Raw genomic sequence first — 13,868 nt, 5'->3', positions numbered from 1 at the left:
TGATAAGGTGGGATTTGAGATTTGTCCTCCTTTCCCTGTGAACTGCTTGTATCGTGGGGTTTGGATTTCTGGCTTTGCTGCCCCTTTCCTCTGTAAATTGCTGTTTCTTGTAAACCATTTGTTTGCAATTTGTACTGGTTAATAAATTAAGTTTTAAAAATAAACAGGAGATTCAGAAGGTCTCCTCAGTCTAGGGACTGGCTCTGAGCTGGCTGTAGATGTACTGTGTGCATGTAAATAAAGGGCAGGATATTTCAAGGTTCAAGTCCCACTCCATAGAATTGAATACAAATTCCAGGCTGCCACTCCAATGTAGTCCTATTGGGACTGCTACCTTTCAGGTGAGGAGTTAACAGATGCCACAATCTGCCCTCTGAGATGGCTGTATAAGACAGCACAGCAATGCTTGAAGAAGAGCAACAGAGTTCCCTACTGCAAATACCACTGCAAGTAGATGATCTGTCTGTATTTGGATGGAATCTTGCTGTGTACAAATTAGCTGCCACGGGAGATCTACACCACAACAGTGACTTTGCTTCAAAACAGTGCAATTATGGAATGAACTGCCAGTGGAAGTGGTAGATGCAGGTACATTTACAACATTTTAAAAGATATTTGCAAAGGTACACAAATAGGGAAGGTTTTGAGCAAATGCAGGCAATTGGGACTTGCTTAGCTTTGAGCACCTTGGTCTGCATTGGACCAAAGGGTCTGTTTCCATGCTGTGAGACTCTGTGGCTGCATGACTTCATTCGACATCTTAAGTTTGCGAAGGCACTGCCGAAATGAGGGCTTTGTTTTCTTTAACACATTTCTTGTCATACGTTTGGATGGACCTTTCTCTGAGACTGGAAAACGAAGTTATGAATGTGTTGCTGTTGAAATACACAGCTCACTTCATGTGGGTGCGATCGAAGTAAATGGAGCTGGTACTGACACAGACCAGGCATGCCTGACAATATGGGATTTGTCTGGACTGCCTCATGAAGGCCAGCCTCAGTGGCAAAACACCAGGAAAGGAAAACAGAGCTGGTAAATCATTCACACTCCAGCGGTGCCCTGTATTTTCCCTGTAGCCTCACAGATCCAAAACCGGCAGGCAGTAAAAGACCAGCTAGCCTATCCTGGCTACCACATCATGTCTCCTTAAATGCATCTGGGACGTCATCCTTCCAAAAAAAGAGACCTGCTTTGGCTGTAAGCGATTTTGAAACGAGCCAGGGTCACCAAAGGTGCTGTGAATGCAAGTCTTTCTTCTGACGGAGCAGGGTGCACCCCAAGCTGCCATTGGAGGGAGGGGGTGGGCAATGGGAAATAATAAAAGGGTAAGTCAGGAAAGAGCTTGGTAGATCAGTCAGGCAGCACCCATGAGGGGAAATGTTTTCAGAAAGGTGTTGGGTGTGGCCATTATTGGGGGCGGGTATCTGTAGGTGGGGCTACAATGTTCATCAGTGTCAGGGAAGAGGTCCTGGTTACTTCCCACGAATCCTGTGCAGATTCCCAGCATAGAACAGTACTGCACAGTACAGGCCCTTCAGCCAACGATGTTGGGCCAAGCATTTACCTTAATTTGAGATCAACCTGAGCTACACCCCCCTCAATTTACTGCCATCCATGCGCTGGTTGCTTAACTGTCCCAGAGGTGAGGATTCAGGGGTAAAGGTCAGTGTCTCCAAGGGATGAGGCTCGTGAGGGGTGGGGAGCCAGGGGGTCAGCAGCAAGGGCAGATTGCTATCAGCGACCACTCCCCTGCCCCATGCTCACACCCTCTACCATTGCAGAAATGATGGCAGATTGTGAATCCCACCTCCAAACTCCAACTCCACCTTTTCCCTGCAACTGACGCGGGGCTTCCATCTTACAGTTACCCCTCCTCAAGCTGAGAATATCACAGCCCACACAGAAATAACTGGTCATTAATTGACCACATCAGAATCCTTCCTCACCTTTCAAGATTCCGTCTGTCTGTCTCTCTCTCTCTCTCTCTCTCTCTCTGTATCCCCCTCTCTCTCTCTCTCTCCACAGATGACCTGTTGACTGGTTTCCAATAGTTTTCTGCTATCATATCTACAGAGAGATCTCCCCTTCCACAGTTAGCTCAAGAATGACTTAGTTGAGGTAATTTGTGTGGAACTAAATGACGGAGGATGTTTTTTTCCTGAGATTAATATGGTGAAGGTCAGACCTATAGAGGAAAGTTAATGACAGCCCTGTCTGTGAGTTGGTACCATTCCGTTGCCTGGCCACCCAGAGTGTGCTATTTAAATCATCAGTCTACACTCCCCACTCTGATGTCAGTCTGACAAAAAAGGGACCCTTTTTTGGTCTGGATCTAATCTTCTATTTAAAATAAAAACCAAAATAAATTATGTGTCTTACAACAGAATTATGGAACCCATGAAGCTGAGTTAAAACAAAACATATGGGAAGTTTGATGGGGTAAACACTTTCTCTGGACATAATTTGACTGTGACTCAACACCATCTGAACTTTCAGACAGAGTGACTAAACCAGAGCAGACTGCAGTACAGTTCCCTGTTTATTCAGAATGTCAGTCATTCAGCCACAGAACCTTAGTTCACTCTCTATAATCAGTTGATGAGTTTGAGGATCTGAATGGCATGCTCCTTTATTTTTCCATTTTGCATTTTACGTGCATGAGCTCATCAAAGTGGTTGATCTGCTGAATAAAAAAATGTTTCCATTTGGGTTCCCCACAGAGGGATCGAGTGCACAAGACAGACCTGCATTTCTATAGCGCCTTTCACCACCTCAGAACAATCCGAAGAACCTTGCAGCCAATGGAGTATTTTTTGAGGTGAAGTTAGTTGTCGTGTGTGTTGTATCAGATCTTGGAAATGGTTGACTGTCTTCTATTGGTTAATGCAAGGTCCACCCAGTCTGATGGAAAACACAGCCTGTTGAGGTAGGAGACAGTCTTGTCTTCCATTCCTCTTGTCTCCACGAGTATAAAGTACCCTGAGTATAGTCCCTAAGCTTCAATAAACCTTGTGCATCAGATCAGGGTCTCTCCTGCCAAAACTAATCCATGGTCCATCCTTCACCATGGACTATGAGAAAGACCACAGACTATAGGGTGAAACGCTGGTAATGTCATCATTATTACAACAACAGAGGGCAGCCAGAGGATTCTGTTGCTTCTGATCTGGCACTCAGACACTAATGAGTCACAAAACCTTCAGAGCCCCAGAAAATGCAAAACAACACCAACTTTCATTCCTACAGCACCAGCAAGACAAGAAACGACCACAAGGCACTACACATTATCATGCAAAATTTGACACTGAACCACATGAAAGAAAACAGGACAAGTGACCCAACACTTGAGCAAAGAGGTGAGATTTCAGCAGTTGTTTTAAAGAGAAAGAAAGGCTTTCATTTGTATGGAGCCTTTCCTAACCCCAGAGCATCACAAGGAACTTCTAAATATGATGCCAGGATGTGCTCCTTTTCCAGTAACCCTTTGGGCTTGAGCACATTGACCTGGCACACAGCCACATTTTAAAGATAGCATCTTCGATAATGATGTCAACCCACATCTCTTGAGTGAGAATTGACCCCACAGACTTTGGCCTTAAAGGTGAGAGAGAGCTACCCACTCAGCCACATCCGACTGTGAAGAAAGATGGAGGGAGAGAGGTCGGTGGCGGAAGGGTTGGGGTTAGAAGGAGGAGAATTCCAGAAGTCATGTTGCGGCTGTACAGGGCATTAGTTAGGCCACTTAGAGTCATAGAGTCGTGGAGATGTACAGCACGGAAACAAACCCTTCGGTCCAACTCGTCCATGCTGACCAGATATCCCAGCCTAGTCTAGTCCCATTTACCACCACTTGGCCCATATCCCTCCAAACCCTTCCTATTCATATACCCATCCAGATGCCTCTTAAATGTTGCAATTGTACCAGCCTCCACCACATCCTCTGGCAGCTCATTCCACACACACACCATCATCTGTGTGGAAAAGTTGCCCCGTAGGTCCTTTTTATACCTTTCCCCTCTTGCCCTAAATCCGTGCCCTCAAATTCTGGACTTCCTGACTCCAGGGAAAAGACATTTTCTATTTACCCTATCCATGCCCCTCATGATTTTATAAACCTCTATAAGGTCACCCCTCAGCCTCCGACGTTCCAGGGAAAACAGCCCCAGCCTGTTCAGCCTCTCCCTGTAGCTCAGATCCTCCAACCCTGGTAACATCCTTGTAAATCTTTTCTGAACACTTACAAGTTTCACAACATCCTTTCAATAGAAAGGAGACCAGAATTGCACCCAATATTCCAAAAGTGGCCGAACCAATGTCCTGTGCAGCTGCAACATGACCTCCCAACTCCTGTACTCAATACTCTGACCAATAAAGGAAAGCATACCAAACACCTTCTTCACTATCCTATCTACCTGCGACTCCACTTTCAAGGAGCTATGAACCTCCACTCCAAGATCTCTTTGTTCAGCAACACTCCCTAGGACCTTACCATTAAGTATATAAGTCCTGCTAAGATTTGCTTTCCCAAAATGCAGCACCTCACATTTATCTGAATTAAAGTCCACCTGCCACTCCTCAGTCTATCGGCCCATCTGATCAAGATCCCGTTGTAATCTGAGATAACTATCTTCGCTGTCCACTACAGTTTTGATGTCATCTGCAAATTTACTAACTATGCCTCATATGTTCACATCCAAATCATTTATGCCACTTAGAGTCATAGAGTCGTGGAGATGTACAGCACGGAAACAAACCCTTGTCATAAATGACAAAAAGTAGTGGACCCAGCACTGATCCTTGTGGCACACCACTGGTCACATGCCTCCAGTCTGAAAAGCAACCGTCCACCATCACCCTCCGTCTTCTACCTTTGAGCCAGTTCTGTATCCAAATGGCTAGTTCTCCCTGTATTCTATGAGATCTAACCTTGCTAATCAGTCTCCCATAGGGAATCTTGTCAAATGCCTTACTGAAGTCCATATAGATCACATCTACTGCTCTGCCCTCATCAATCCTCTTTGTTGCTTCTTCAAAAACCTCAATCAAGTTTGTGAGACATGATTTCCCACGCACAAAGCCATGTTGACTATCCCTAATCAGTCCTTGCCTTTCCAAATACATGTACATCCTGTCCCTCAGGATTCCCTCCAACAACTTGGAGGGGCGGCACAGTGGCACAGTGGTTAGCACTGCTGCCTCACAGCGCCGGAGACCCGGGTTCATTTCCCGCCTCAGGCGACTGACTGTGTGGAGTTTGCACATTCTCCCTATGTCAGCGTGGGTTTCCTCCGGGTGCTCTGGTTTCCTCCCACAGTCCAAAGATGTGCAGGTCAGGTGAATTGGCCATGCTAAATTGCCCGTAGTGTTAGATGTAGATGTACATGTAGGGGTATGGGTGGGTTACGCTTCGGCGGGGCGGTGTGGACTTGTTGGGCCGAAGGGCCTGTTTCCACACTGTAAGTAATCTAATCTAATCTAATCTAATCTAAACTTGTGCACCACCAACGTCAGGCTCACAGGTTTATAGTTCCCTGGCTTGTCCTTACCACTATGGAATATGCTATGCAATCCTGGTCTCCCTCCTATAAGAAGGATTTGTGAAACTTGAAATGGTTCAGAAAGGATTTACAAAGATGTTGCCAGGGTTGGAGGGTTTCAGCTGTAGGGAGAGGCTGAACAGGCTGGGGCTGTTTTCCCTGGAGGACAGTGGCTGAGGGATGTCCTTATAGAGGTTGGGGGAGTCCAGAACTAGAGGCCTTGGACTTAGGTTGAGAGGGGAAAGGTTTAAAAGGGATCTAAGGAACAACTTTTTCATGCAGAGGGTGGTGTGTAGGAAATGAGCTGCCAGAGGAAGTGGTGGAGGCTGGTATAATTCCAACAGTTAAAAAACATCTGGATGGGTTTAGAGGGATATGGGCCAAGTGCTGGCAAATGGGGCTAGATTAATTTAGGATATCTGGGCGGCATCGGTGAGTTGGACCGAGTTCCATGCTGTACATCTCTAAGAGTCTAACTTAGGGCCTAGACAGCTGTAGGCACAGTGCTGGGCAAGGATTATGGGGAGCATGCAAGACAGCAGATTCAGAGGGGTGGAAAGGTCTCAGAGATACGGACGAGGTTACAGAGATGGGTGAGGTCCAGATCATGAAGGAATTTGACAACATGGGTGGGAGAATGGTAAATGGAGGTGTAGGTGAACTCTCAGAGTCTACACAGAGCATATAACATAGAACATAGAACGTTACAACGTTATCCAGGCCCTTCAGCCCTTGATGTTGTGCCGACCTGTGAAAATTAATCTGATGCCCATCTAACCTACACCGTACCATTATTATCCATATGTATGTCCAATGCCCATATAAATGCCCTTAGCATCGGAGAGTCTACTACTGTTGCAAGCAGGCTGTTCCATGCCCCTACTACTCTCTGAGTAAAAAAAACTACCCTGATATCTGACATAAATCTATCACTCCTCAATTTAAAGCTATGTCCCCTTGTGTTAGCCTTCATCATCCAAGGAAAAAGGCTCTCACTGTCCACTCTATCTAACTCTCTGATTATCTCATACATCTCGATTAAGTCACCTCTCAATCTTCTCTCCAATGAAAACAGCCTCAGTTTCCTCAGCCTTTCCTTGTAAGACCTTCCTTCCATACCAGGCAACATCTTAGTAAATCTCCTCTGAACCCTTCCAAAGCTTCCACATCCTTCCTAGAATGCAGTGACCAGAACTGCATGTAATACTCCAGGTGTGGCCTTACCAATGTCTTGTACAGCTGAAGCATGACCTTATGGCTCCAAGACTCAATCCCCCTACCAATAAACGCCAACACATCATATGCCATCTTAACAACCCTATCAACCTGGGTGGCAACTTTCAGAGATTTATACACCTGGACACCGAAATCTCTCTGTTCATCTGCACTGCCAAGAATTTACCTTTAGTCCAGTATTCTGCATTCCTGTTACTTCTTCTGAAGTGAACTACCTCACACTTTTCCACATTAAACTCCATTTGCCATTTCTCCGCCCAGCTTCGCATCTTATCTATATCCCTCTGTAACCCACAACATCCTTCAGCACTATGCGCAACTCTGCCTACCTTAGTGTCACCTGCAAATTTACTAACCCATCCTTCTACACTCACCACCAGATCATTTATAAAAATGATAAACAGCAGTGGCCCCAAAACAGATCCTTGCAGCACACCACTGGTAACTGAGCTCCATGATGTACATTTCCCATCAACCACTACCTTCTGTCTTCTTTCAGCTAGCCAATTTCTGATCTAAGCCGCTAAATCACCTTCAATTCTGAAACTACTTATTTTGTGCAATAGCCTACCATGTGGAACCTTATCAAACGCCTTACTGAAGTCCATATACACCACATAAACAGCCATTAATCCACTTGTTTGGTCACCTTCTCGAAGAACTCAAGAAGGTTACTGAGGCATGACCTCCCCTTCACAAAACCGTGTTGACTATCCCTAATCAAATTATTCCTTTCCTTATAAATCCTATCTCTTATAACCTTTTCCAATATCCTACCCACAGCCGAAGTAAGACTCACTGGCCTATAATTACCAGGGTTGTCCTGACTCCTCTCCTTAAACAAGGGAACAACATTTGCTATCTTCCAGTCTTCTGGCACTACTCCTGTCGACAATGATGACATAAAGATTGAGGCCAAAGGCTCTGCAATCTCCTCCCTGGCTTCCCAGAGAATCCAAAGATGAATCCCATCTGGACCAGGGGTCTTATCTATTTTCAGACCTTCCAAAATTGCTAAACACCTCCTCTTTGTCAACTTCAATCCTATCTAATCTTGTAGCCTGTATCTCCGTGTTCTCACTAACGTTGCCCTTTACCAATGTGAATACTGACGAAAAGTATTCATTAAGCTCTTTCCCTCTGTCCTCAGATTCCACATACAACTGTGCACTATTATCTTTGATTGGCCCTAACCTTACTCTAGTCATTCTTTTATTCCTGATATACCTATAGAAGGCTTTAGGGTTTTCCTTGATCCTACCCACCAATAACTTCTCATGTCCCCTCCTGGCTCTTTTCAACCCTCTCTTTAGATCTTTTCTGGCAAACGTATAACTCTCAAGCCCCCTAACTGAGTCTTCACTCCTCATCCTCACATAAGTTTTCCTCTTCCACTTGACAAGAGCTTCAACTTCTTTCGTAAACCATGGCTCCCTCTCTTGATAACTACCTCCCTGTCTGATTGGTATATATTTATCAAGGAACCACAGTAGCTATTGCTTGTATAAGCCCCACATATCAAGTGTGTCCATCCCCTGCAGTTTCATTTCCCATCCTATGCATCTTAAATCTTACCTAATTTCATCATAATTGCCTTTCCCCCAGTTAAACATCTTTCCCTGCGGTATATACCTATCCCTGCCCATGGCTATTGTAAACATAACTGAATTATGGTCACTATCGCCAAAATGCTCACCTACCTCCAAATCTAACATCTGGCCAGGTTCTTCCCAAGTGCCAAATCCAATATGGCATCGTCCCTTGTTGGCCTGTTTGCACACTGTGTCAGAAAACCCTCCTGCACACATTGAACAAAAACTGACCCTTCTAAACTACTTGAACTATAGTATTCCCAGTCAATATTGGGGAAGTTAAATCCCCCCTAACAACTACCCTGTTACTCTCGCTCCTATCGAAAATCATCTTTGCTATCCTTTCCTCTACATCCCTGGAACAATTTGAAGGCCTATAGAAAACTCCCAACAGGGTGACCTCTCCTTTCCTGTTTCTAACCTCAGCCCAAACTACCTCAGTGGATGGGTCCTCAAACGATCTCTCAACTGCTGTAATACTATCCTTGATTAACAATGCCACACCACCTCCACCCCCACCCCTTCATCCTCTCTGTTCTTGCTGAAACATCTAAATCCCAGAATCTGCAACGACCATTCCTGTCCCTCCTCTAGCCATGTCTCTTAAATGGCCACAACATCAAAGTCCCAGGTCCCAACCCGTGCTGTAAGTTCACCCACCTTATTCCGGATGCTCTTGGCATTGAAGTATACACATTTCAAACCAACATCCTGGTTGCTGGTGCCCTCTCGTGACCTTGTAGACCTATCGCTGACCTCACTACCGTCAACCTCCTGTACACCGGTACTACAATTCAGGTTCCAATCCCCCTGCTGCATTAGTTTAAACCCCCCTAAAAGAGCATTAGCAAATCTGTACACCCCCACCCCCTCCAGAATATTGGTACCCCTCTAGTTCAGGTGAAAACCATCCTGTTTGTAGAGGTCCCATCTTCCCTAGAAAGTGCTCCAATTATCCAAGAATCTAAAACCCTCCCTCCTGCACCATTCCCTCAGCCATTAAAATAATTAATTTAAAAGGATCATAAATGCAGAAATTATAATTTCACATCAGATTTGATGATGGCCCTTCTAACCTCTCCTCTGGTCTATTAAAGCCAATTCGTACTCCATGCTGACCATTTGGAAATGAAAGCAGGTCTCAAGCAAATGTGTTGCTGATGCTTGTTGGATGACCTGGTCCCATGACCTGGTCCCAGTGAAGTGAGAACACACTATCCCAATGAAGATAGCAACAGTAACACTTGCATGATGACATAAATGATTGATTTAAAATGTACATTACGTTCATGAATATTGATTGAGGAGCGGTTCTTAAGATGGTTTTTGGATTCAATAGGCTAACTAAAAAGGGAAACTAATTCCTCTGGTAGGACAAGTCCAGAACAAAGGGACATCATCTTAAAATTAGAGTTAAGCTGTTCTGTTGAGAAGCAATTCGTTACACAAAAGAACATGAAAGACTGGAACTCTCTTGTCCCCAAAGATTAGATTACATTCCCTACAGTGTGGAAACAGGCCATTCAACCCGATCCTCCAAAGAGTAACCCACCCAGAAGTATTCCCCTACATTTATCCCTCTGACTAATGCACCTAACACTGTGAGCAATTTAGCATGGCCAATCTACCTGACCTGCACATCTTTGGACTGTGGGAGGAGACCCACACAGTCACAGGGAGAATATACAACTCAACAGTCACCCAAGCCTGGAATTGAACCCGGGCTCCTGGTGTTGTAAAGCAGCAGCGCTAACCACTGAGCCACCATGCTGCCCATTTTATTTTTCCGGCTCCCTGGGCCTGTCAGCCAGCCCCTCCCACCTCTTGTTTCCCGCCTCTGCCCTATTGCAATAGCAATAGATGTTTGGGAGGTGAAGGAAGTGCAATTTTTATAAATTTTAAAGTAATTTTGTTTTCAGGCAATGCTGTTAAAGGATATGAGCTAAGGTAGGTAAATGGAGTTGAGGTACACATCCTTTGGTATGGCAAGGAGGGAGGAGGTAAAGGGCTAAGACTCCAGACACACCTTCCAGGTGAAGGCACGATTTACCAGCACTTCACTCAATTGTATTTACATTGTTTGGTCTCCGTGACCGTTTCTAAGTAAATCTGCATTCTGTTTGTAAAACAGTCCCCATGTTTACAGTTTCCCACCACTTCACCACACCAGTGTGTCCCCTGGCCAATATGTCTGTCTCAGGCTCATTGCTGTGCTCCACTAAGGCTCTGTGCAAGCTGAAAGAGCAGCACCTCGTGTTCCGCTTGGTGACTCTGCAACCTTCAGGACTCAATATCGACTTCAATTATTGTAGAGCCCGAACACCACCTTCCATTCTCTCTGGCTTCTTCCAGGACAGCCAAAATAGACAGCCAGGAGGCTGGGAGAACACAGCAGGATAGGCAGCATCAGAAGGTAGAGAAGTCAACGTTTCAGGTGTAACCCTTCTTCAGGCCAGCCAACCCATTTTCACCACCTCATGGCCCCATTTGCAGCTTTTCTTTCTCCCTGGCTTACTATCAACCAATCCTTTGCCTCGCTAACTTTCTCCTTTTCTCCTCCACCCCTGTCAACAGCACCCCTGCCCTTTCCCCTCGCTACTATCAAAACTGATGAAGGGTCACTGAGCTCAAACTGTTAACTCTGCTTTCTCCCCACAGGTGCTGCCAGACCAGCTGGGTCCCTCCAGCAATTTCTGGTTGTGTTCCATGCAGCACAGGCTATCTTCAGGAGACTAGGGGTAAAGTTAGAAGGGTGACCCACCCCTGACAAGAAACAATGATTTATGTGATTGTACTCATTTTAAATTTATTAAGTGATCAAGTTGGGGTGTTTCAAAGGTGATTCTAATATTCTGCTCTTTGCTGGAGTCAGTGTTCAGGATTTACAATGGTGGCAACAGACAGAATCATGGCCTTACGACTCTTGAACTCTTCACTTCAAAAGGTTCTTCCAGTCACTTTATCGAGAGCTGTGGACTGTTGATTCCAAAGTACAGTATTGAAGCTCCAAGCTTATTAAACCATAGATTCACTTAAGAACAAACTAGATAAATACATGAGGGGAAAAAGACTTAGAAGCTGATGTTGATTGGGTGCATTTTTTTTAGAATCTCTACAGTGTGGTGATAGGCCAATTGGCCCAACAAGTCCACACCAACCCTCCAAAGAGTAACCTACCAGGCCCATTCCCCTACCCTATAACTCTATATATATGGATGTAGGTTTGCTCACTGAGCTGGAAGGTTTGTTTTCAGACGTTTCATCACCATACTAGGTAACATCATCAGAGAGCCTCTGAATGAAGCACTGGTGGTGTAGCCCACTTTCTATTGAAATGTTTGAGTTTCCTAGGGTTGGTGATGTCGTTTCCTATGGTGACATCATTTCCTATGGTGATGTCATCTCCTGTTCTTTTTCTTAGGGGTGGTAAATGGGATTTAAGTGAATGTCTTGGATTGGATTGCATTTACTACCCCCTGAGAAAAAACAGGAAATGACCTTACCATAGGAAATGATGTCACCACAGGAAACAACATCACCAGCCCTAGGAAATTCAAACATATAAATAGAAAGCAGGTTACACCACCAATACCTCATTCGAAGGCTTACTGAAGATGTCACCTAGTATGGTGACGAAATGTCTGAAAACAAACTTAACAGTCAGCAGGCAAACCTATATCCACAACCTCAAGCACAAATCCTCTCAAAACTCACTAACTGTACATTTATCCCTAACTAAGGCACCTAACCTACATACCTCTGAACACTATGGGCAATTTACCTAACTTGCACATCTTTAGACAGTGGGAGGAAACCCACGCAGACAGGACGATAATGTGCAAACTCCACACGGACAGTTTCCTGAGGCTGGGATTGAACCCAGGTCCCTGGCACTATTAGGTATCAGTACTAACCACTGAGCCACAGTGGGATTGGATGCAGCAGCGTAAATATGGGCATTGACCAACTGGGCCGACTGGCTTGCTTCTGGGCTGTACATTGTTTGTAAGTCTAAATAATAATCCGTAGGTGATTACCAGAATGAATTCTAGACAATGAATTCTAGCAGCATATCTCCAGTGGTGATATTTTCAATGGTTGGCCTTTAGAGTAACTTCAGTTCCGTCTTACCACACACTAAATGCTAAGCTTGAATCCCAAGAGCAGGTAGAAGCTGAATCGATGCAGTACAGCCACTACAGCATTTAACTTCATCTTTCGGAAAACCCACAGGATGTTGTACTACACGATAGACCAAGTCCACAGCTGTAAGGAGAAAGGCAGTTTAACATTTACGGATGCTCCTTATATAATGAAGGAAAGAAATGCTAACTTTATTGTACTCTCCTCAGAACCACTGATCGAGACTGTATATTTACAGTTGTTATTAACTTTTCCCACATTTGTTATTTCCTTTCTGTTTTCTTTTCTTCTGTCTATTGAAGTCCATACAGACAGTGAGCAGCTGAGTTACAGGATAATAACGTATTCTTACTAAAAAGCCATCCGTAGCCAAGGGATAGGACAGTGTAATTTTAAGCAAAATATTAATAGGCTTTTGTTTGAACAATAGGCAGGTAAATGTCTCAAATTCTTTGGTAAATGATCTCAGAAGTGAAGTAGCCAAATGCAGTTGTGTGAGAATATTCAATGATGTCCCGCATGCATTCCAGAACATTCTGAATGATATTTCACCCTCCCCTCTCCTGCAGCTTAATTTTCTTCTCCTTTCCCGCAATTCATCAAAGAAAAGAAAATGAATATTGTCCACTGCTCAATGACCCTCTAACTGCAGCATTGTTACTACGTGTACCGTTGTTTAAAATGAACATTGCCTGCTCAAATTTTTGCTGCATTTGATGTAAACGCAAACCCAGGTGTACAAATATCACACGATGTGTCTAAGTGTGTGGCGTATAGGTGTGCATGTGAGCATGAAGGTGAGTATATTTGTACGTTGTAGGGACAGCATTGATACTTTAGGTGTGTGTAGTGCAAGTGGACTGGCTATGTTCTGTGAGTGTGAAAGAGTGTGTAGATGAATATGTACATGACATAGATAAGCTGCAGAGCTGAGCTGAGAGGTGGCAAATGGAGTTTAATGCAGAAAAGTGTGAGGTGATCCACTTTGGAAGGAGTAACAGAGATGCAGAGTACTGGACTAATGGTAAGATTCTTGGTAGTGTAGATGAGCAGAGAGATCTCGATGTCCAGGCACATAGATCATTGAAAGTTGCCACCCAGGTTGAGAGGGTTGTTAAGAAGACATATGGTGTGTTATTGGTAGAGGGACTGAGTTTCGGAACCATGAGATCATGCTGCAGCTGTACAAAACTCTGGTGCAGCCGCACTTGGAATATTGCGTACAGTTCTGGTCACTGCATTATAAGAAGGATGTGAAAGCTTTGGAAAGGGTTCAGAGGAGATTTACTAGGATGGAGGGAAGGGCTTACGAGGAAAGGTTGAGGAACATGCAGCTGTTTTCTTTAGAGAGAAGAGGGTT

This window comes from Chiloscyllium punctatum, chromosome 40, assembly GCF_047496795.1.
Source record: "Chiloscyllium punctatum isolate Juve2018m chromosome 40, sChiPun1.3, whole genome shotgun sequence".
In the NCBI taxonomy this organism is placed as follows: Eukaryota; Metazoa; Chordata; class Chondrichthyes; order Orectolobiformes; family Hemiscylliidae; genus Chiloscyllium; species Chiloscyllium punctatum.
Note: the sequence above shows the minus strand (reverse complement) of the source record.